The sequence below is a fragment of the Protopterus annectens genome, chromosome 4.part0, assembly GCF_019279795.1.
Source record: "Protopterus annectens isolate FY-2018-M chromosome 4.part0, PAN1.0, whole genome shotgun sequence".
In the NCBI taxonomy this organism is placed as follows: domain Eukaryota; kingdom Metazoa; phylum Chordata; order Ceratodontiformes; family Protopteridae; genus Protopterus; species Protopterus annectens.
Genome location: NC_056733.1, coordinates 857600213 through 857607583, shown reverse-complemented (window position 1 = coordinate 857607583; position 7371 = coordinate 857600213).

Sequence of the window (7371 nt, the reverse complement as noted above, 5' to 3'; positions counted from 1 at the left end):
AAGCTAGACAAAACATACATGATATATCTTGATGAGTAGTAATTATTTTAGGTGTTAAAGTTGAGTTGCGAAGTAGTATAGCTACTCCTCTTTTTTTTTTTTATTTTGTATTGAGAGTTTATTAGTACTGTGTAATTATTAATATTTAAGTTGGTTATATCTCTATCTAATAAGTGTGTCTCTTGTAAAAAGACTGTTTGTGGTTTATGTAAGTTTATGTACTTGAACAGGCTTCTCCTTTTATTACTATTATTTAGACCATTAACATTTATGGATAAACATTTCATTTCCTAGTTTTGAGTTTGTTTTATGCATGAGTTTATGTAAATATTGTTTATGCTTAGTTCCATCTTGGATACAGAATTCAAAAAGTTTTTCTTGTATGATTTTTGCATGTTTCTGAGTGACACCAAAGTGATAGAATAAAAAAAAACAAAGAACTTCCAAGCTTGTAATTCTTAACCTTAAAAACCATTCTCTATCGCTATGAGGTAATATACCTCTTTGTTTGGTTAGTGAATCTAACCAAACAAACTTTCTACCCTCACAAATAATATTTGGATCAGTTTCCCTTATCCTCTTAGTTTTAAATAAAGATAATTGAATATTTTATTAAGATAATCTAATCAGCTAAAATATATACGTATATTCTTTACTCATCTTATTGTAATTCAATAATAGTTATTTCTAATCAGGTTTCAAAAAGGTGCAAATGTTTAGATTAAGGTAGTATCATTTCAAAATAGTTTAGGGTATTAATAAATATCATGTTAAAATCTATAACTGTATATTTCATACATCTGTTGAAAACTATTTACTGACATTACTGTATAATACAATAGCATTGTTGTGCTAATGTTTTAGACTACTCAAGTCTGAAACCAATGTTTAAATTAGTATTTGCAAAGTCATATTGGAATAAAAACATGAATAGTTCTGAAACCACATCATATTTCATGTTTAACATAAACTGAAATGCAATACAATGTGCAAGTATATTAATATTTCTTTAGTAGACATTAAATATGTTCCTCTGATTGCATTTTTCAGCTTTTCAAAGACAATTCCCATGGCTGGAGACAACAAGATCAAAATTTAGACATCTCCCTTATCCAAGAGACTACTTATAATGTTGTTACTTGATTGAGTGTTTTGTTGTTAACACTTCTATCAACTTTCAAAGGGACTTTGTATAATCAAAATGACACAGTACAGAGGTAAAACTACAGTGCACTTGACCACATTTCAAGGCAAACATCTATGTATATCACATATTAACTCTTACAGCTTAGACTGACACTTAACCAGTGAGTTTATCTGCTGACAATAAGTGCTGGAGATATAATTTTGGCTTACTTAACACCAGTAATTTAATCTTATGACTGAATATGGTGTGATTTTTGAAGGACAACATACAGCATCAGCTAATGAGAAAATACTTTTAGAACAGTGTGAATCAAAGCTGCATGACATGTTTAGAGAAAAGATACAAAATATTTTATTCTTTTAGAATATTTGGACATTTGTTACTCAACATGTTTCTTTGCAAGGCACAACTGTCTAAAGCAATGCTGTGCTGCTGTAAAATGAGGGAAAATCTGTATGATTATAAAAGCGCACCTACATTAACAAACACACACACACACACACACACACACACACACACACACACACACACACACACACACACACACACACACACACATACACAACCAACACTATAATAACAGACCATATGAAAAATAATTGCCAGTGGAGGGAAAAATATTTGTAGCAACAAGCATGAAAAATACTATTGCCTAAGCTTTAATAATTATTAAACACAATTTTGCAAAAACAAGTACATAGTAAAGTAGCTATCACTTCCTTGCTAAAGAGGCTCCAGGTCTGTATTTGACAAGATAGCAGCTCTAGCTGAGTAAAATCCAGTCATTCAGCTAATCTAATTGCTCATGAGTGGGGGAAGGAAAATAAAACAGGACAAACTGCAACTGTAAATTCTAAGCACTTCCTCTAACAACCCCCACCAAGAGTTTGTGTAATCTGACCTGCAGTATGCTAAAAGGGCTCTTTGAAAACCTTGCCTGTTGGTTTCTTCTTCTTCTTCTTTCGGCTTTTCCCGGTTAGGGGTCGCCACAGTGGATCATCTGTCCGCTCATGATTGGCAGTGGAGTTTTACGGTGTTGAGTTGCCAGCCCAGTGCCCAACCTTCCACAGAAGGCATGCATATGCACACACTCACACCTAGGGCCAATTTAGAGTATCCAATCCACCTACTGCATATCTTTAGGATGTGGGAGGAAACCGGAGCACCCGGAGGAAACCCACGCGACCACAGGGAGGACATGCAGACTCTGCACAGAAGGCACCCAACCTTGCCTCTTGGTGAACATGTGATTTACAGAGTACTAAAATGTAAACAAACTCCTCTAGCAAAGAATCTGAGATAGTGCCCCTTGGATTTCCTGTCTGGGGCCTATCAACAGGAAGTAGAGTCTAGGCCATTCTAGATGGTAAACCAATTGGAGATTAAGTTAGACTAAGGTTTATCTTTTGCAAAATATGAAAGTATACCAAGTTATAGTCATGTGATGAATTTCATAGTTTCTAATATTAAAGATGTTCTGATTCTCATATCATATTGTTTCAGTAACAATGTGCGTAGAGGGGAAAAGTAATGGAAAAATTGACAATGAATGCTACTTTAAGAAGAGGAAACCCACATGGTTGAACACCAAAACTCTTCAAACAGTGTTCTTTCCCATTCAAATAGAAAGGCAGTAATCAAAAAAGGAACTGTCAGACATGCTGAATCAAATATCATTCTTGGAAATTATGCAGAATGGATTATTGGAGGAGCTTATCTGACTTTCTTACTGGCATTCAAATCCAGGACTGGGCTTAGCTGAAATGGAGCCATAGGCAAAGGATTCCATGAGCAACCCCTGCTGCCCACCTATTTATTCCTGCACTATCCCTTGTAGCCTCCTGTTTACCCCTTTTCTGCCCCTTCCCCACCAATAAGACAGATTTTTCTTTTCTTGTTATTTTTTTACATATTTAAGTATGATTTAGCTTTTTCCTCCATCCTGTGAAGAACCTTATCTGGCCACATGCACTATAATAATTGTGAAATAAATAATTATGTTACCAGATGGGTAGTAAACTGGATCACTGATAAAACCCACCTAGTCAAAATAGGGGAAGCCACCTCAAGCAGTAGACCTCAAACGAGCGATGTACCCCAGGGATCAGTTTTATGTCCTCTGTTGTTTGGGATATATTTTTCTGAAGTGCAGACCAAAGCCAGTGGGCTATTGCTCACCAAGTTTTCAGATGACTGCAAGCTGGGCACTGTCATCAATTCCCCTAGTGATGTGGACATCCTCCAAGAGGGTCTCACCGAAACAAATGAGTGGTGCCAGAAACATGGCCTCAAACTGAATGCCAAAAAATGCAACATGATCCCCTTTGGGGAGAATGACATCCCCACAGATTATCACATTAATAACAAAGTCCTAAGCACACAATCAGTTGTGAGGGACTTGGGCACCCAGGTTGACAGCAACCTGAATTTTATCACCGTATTGCCTTCATTGTACGGAAAAGCTTTCTACATGGTCCACTGCATTAGAAAGGGTATCTCTTCTAGGGACAAGGAGGTCATAACAACCTTGTATTCTTGGGTCTATATTAGAATCTCAACTGCTTAGCTTGTCGAATGCCAAAATATTGAAAGCTAAAGGGCGAAAACATAAAATCGTGAACGGCCATTTTTAATTTTTTCATTGGGAAAAAAATTGTTTGGCCGTTGCAAATTAAAATAAACTTCCAAACCCTAACAAAGTGGGGGGCTGTGCCACCCCCAACTAAGTATACCAAGTCCGAGATCACTCTGCATTGGGGAAAGGGCAAATTCCCGATAATAGCCAAGTGAATTCTTTCCTGATGAAAAAATGTGCATAAGTGGCCGTTCACGATTTTAAGCTTTCGCCATTTAGCTGTAGACGTTTCGGCGTTTGACAAGCTAAGCAGTTGCACATATAATATAGACCAGTATTCTTTCCTTATAAGACCCATTACTGAGTACAACACACCTTTCAGCGTGTACCTCACAAAGCACATGACAGCAACTGGAGAGACCACTGAGGTTTTTCACCAGGAGAATCCAGGGCCTCAAATATCTACCCTACACAGATAGGCTAAAAGAGCTGTCCCTCTACTCAGTCTCATAAAGACTCCTCAGAGATGATCTCTGTCTGGCATAAAAAGCAATCTCAGACCCTGCCTTGATGAGACTGCTGCATATCTCCAAGTCAAGCTCCACTCGAGTAACCCGCATGCACGCCCTCAACCTGGTCTGTGACATCAATAGGAATTTTTGGAGGGACAGATCTGTGTCCCAGAGACTCCCCCATTTTGTGGAATACACTCTTTCTCTCCATGTTGAGCAGAGTACCTCATTAACCCTTTGCAACCTGGATAACTGGATGGGGAACAGAAAATGTACCCCTGGGATTCCACCTGTGTCCCTGCTGGATGGGGGGGGGGGGGGGCATCAAGTGCTGACTTGTTGGAACATGGGCTAAATTCTTGGCTAGGCTTGTAAGAACCTCAAGGCCAATATTGTAATAACTTCCTATGATCCTAAATTAAGTTGAGGGTCTGGTGTTTCTAGATGCTCTGAGGTACATTTTTTGAGCTTTTCTTCTAATAATTTTAAACAGTAATGGTGTGAACAGTCAACTAAGGAAAGAAATTCAGTCTTATTATTTTTCTTTCAAGGAAGAAATAAGTTTTGTTCAAGGCTTAATGTTCAACACCAACAAATTAGCAGTTTGCAATAGAATGAGAAGACAAATGCCTGCAAACATTATACATGGGAATAATGCCCACCTCCCTACTCCCCCCAAACATGATAGTTACTTTCTGTATCCCTCTGATGTTAGATTGGAATGAAAATGCAACAAGAGATAGGCACTGTTATACATGTAAAGCTTGTTTTAGTCTTACATATATACAACATGCTTCCTCATCCCACCCCTAAAAGTCAGCATCTGTTTGTGTACGCTTCTGATGTTCATAGGTTGTAGATGTTTACTAGGCTAATAACCACAAGGGCCATTTTAAGTATAGAGGACTAGAGAGTTAAACTTGGATAAAAGTGAAAGAACAAATGGTCACTGTAATATATTCAGCTTGTTACTGTTAGATATATATATACGTATATATATATATATATATATATATATATATATATATATATATATATATATATATACAGATATATATATATATATATATATATATATATATATCTCTATATATATATATATATATATATATATATATATACAGTGCATCCCTCTTTACTCCCACACTCAAAAGATAGCGACATTTATACACATCTGAAGTTTGACCATGAGAAAAGTATGAAAAAATCACAGTAATGTATACAAGTGTGTTATTTCTAGGCAATATACTGCCTCTAGAGAACCTAAAGCAGCCTCCTCTGCACACCCCTGAAGTTAGATTGTGTGAAAAATTAAATGATTAATGACCACAGTGTTTGCAGCACCCATCTCCCACATACTGTAGCAAATTTTTGTGCACACATCTGAGGTTTGATTGTGTTTAAAGTTAAAGAGATAATGACCACACAGTCCCCAGCCCCACCCAAACTACGATGATCAGAGACTAATGTAACTGCTCCTTTTCTTTCATCCACAGACTGCCCCCAATAGATATGTAATCACTAAGAAGCATCAGGAATAATGACTATAGTAATGCATTTACTCTGCTGTTATATCCTCCATTAGAATTACTGTTTAAAAAAAGACTGCATCCTCATGTGTGCAGTGTATATTGTTTTATATTGTTTTTCTATTAGACATTTTACAACTGTATATGTTTATGTTGAATTGTGTTAGACATCTAATATGATTTATGCTTTATTATTGGATGTTACTATGGCATGCTAGCATTTGTATGCACCAAGTTGTTTTTAGTATAATAGTATGTATGGTCTATTTGCATAGCTGCACCTTGTTCACTAATGTTATTCATGTAATTGTGTTGTGTGTAGACACCTCATACTAGTGTCTAAATTATTTCTATATATTTGTGCTGTTACTGGTGGATAGAATCACATTAGAGAACCACGACAGATTGCTGCTCGCTATATTTTTATCTGTGACTGCATAACTGTCTGGGTTTTTTTTTTTAATGTTCTTCCAATTCTGCATATACTAAGTAGTTGGTTCAGGACATTGTCCTGCATGCGGTAGCTATTTGCTCAGTGTGTTTTTTATAATCTTTATAATATATATTTACCATCTCAAAAGTGCTTACTCCTCTCTGAACTCTTCTTTTCTAGACCTAACACCACTCTTACGTATTCAACTGCGGTACCACCTTTAACATTCTTGTAGGAAAAGCGCAGTCCGGGTCTGAACTGTCTGCAAACAGCTACAGTTAACTTTGAGTATGTGTCTACCTGTTTGAGCCAATATTCATTTTCCCCTGGAGAGCACTCTGCTTTGGCTTGTAAGCAGCCCCCCCCCCACCACACACACACACACACACACACACACACACACACACACACACACACACACACACATCTTCCACTTTCTCTTATTCCCTTCTGTTAGCTAATACTATCTATAACTGATCAATACTGTGTGTTTGTCAATTTAAACTATTACTGCAGATACAAGGTTATCCTGTTTTTCCACCTGAGAAATTAAGAAATTACTTACAGTTTCAGTGCAGTCCTTGGTCAATTGTGATTGTTTCTTAACACATACTTGTCTTTGCCTTGTGATTGTTTCCAGCCCCCTCATACGAGCAACTAACAGGGTCTCTACCCGCTTCGCTCCCCACCTTGCCCCCTATTCACTCCTGCCCCCGGTGGTCCCACCTTTATTGCACTCAAACCCCTCCCATCTTTCCAATAACCAACCACAGCACTAACCCAACACTACCTCCTCCATCTTCCCTTTACTATCACATCTCCTCAATTAACATGTACAAGCATATCTTTCCTATGCTCACTGCATGCACTCTCCTTGCATATCTTACATCCTACCAAAGCTCCATAATTCCCCCAATCAACCACTACCACTGTGCTTCTACTCACACCACCACTCATGTCTCACCCACACTCAGCTCCCCTCCCACCAGCTCAACAGCCATCCCTATGCACCCCCCACATATTCTACCAACTATATTACTCAAACATAAAGCATCCCTACAACTTAACATAGTAACCCTCCCACCATACCTATTACCCACAGAGCACAATCATAAAGTTTCCCTTATAAAAAAAACACATTCAAAAACTGAGAAAACCAATAATCTCATGCATAT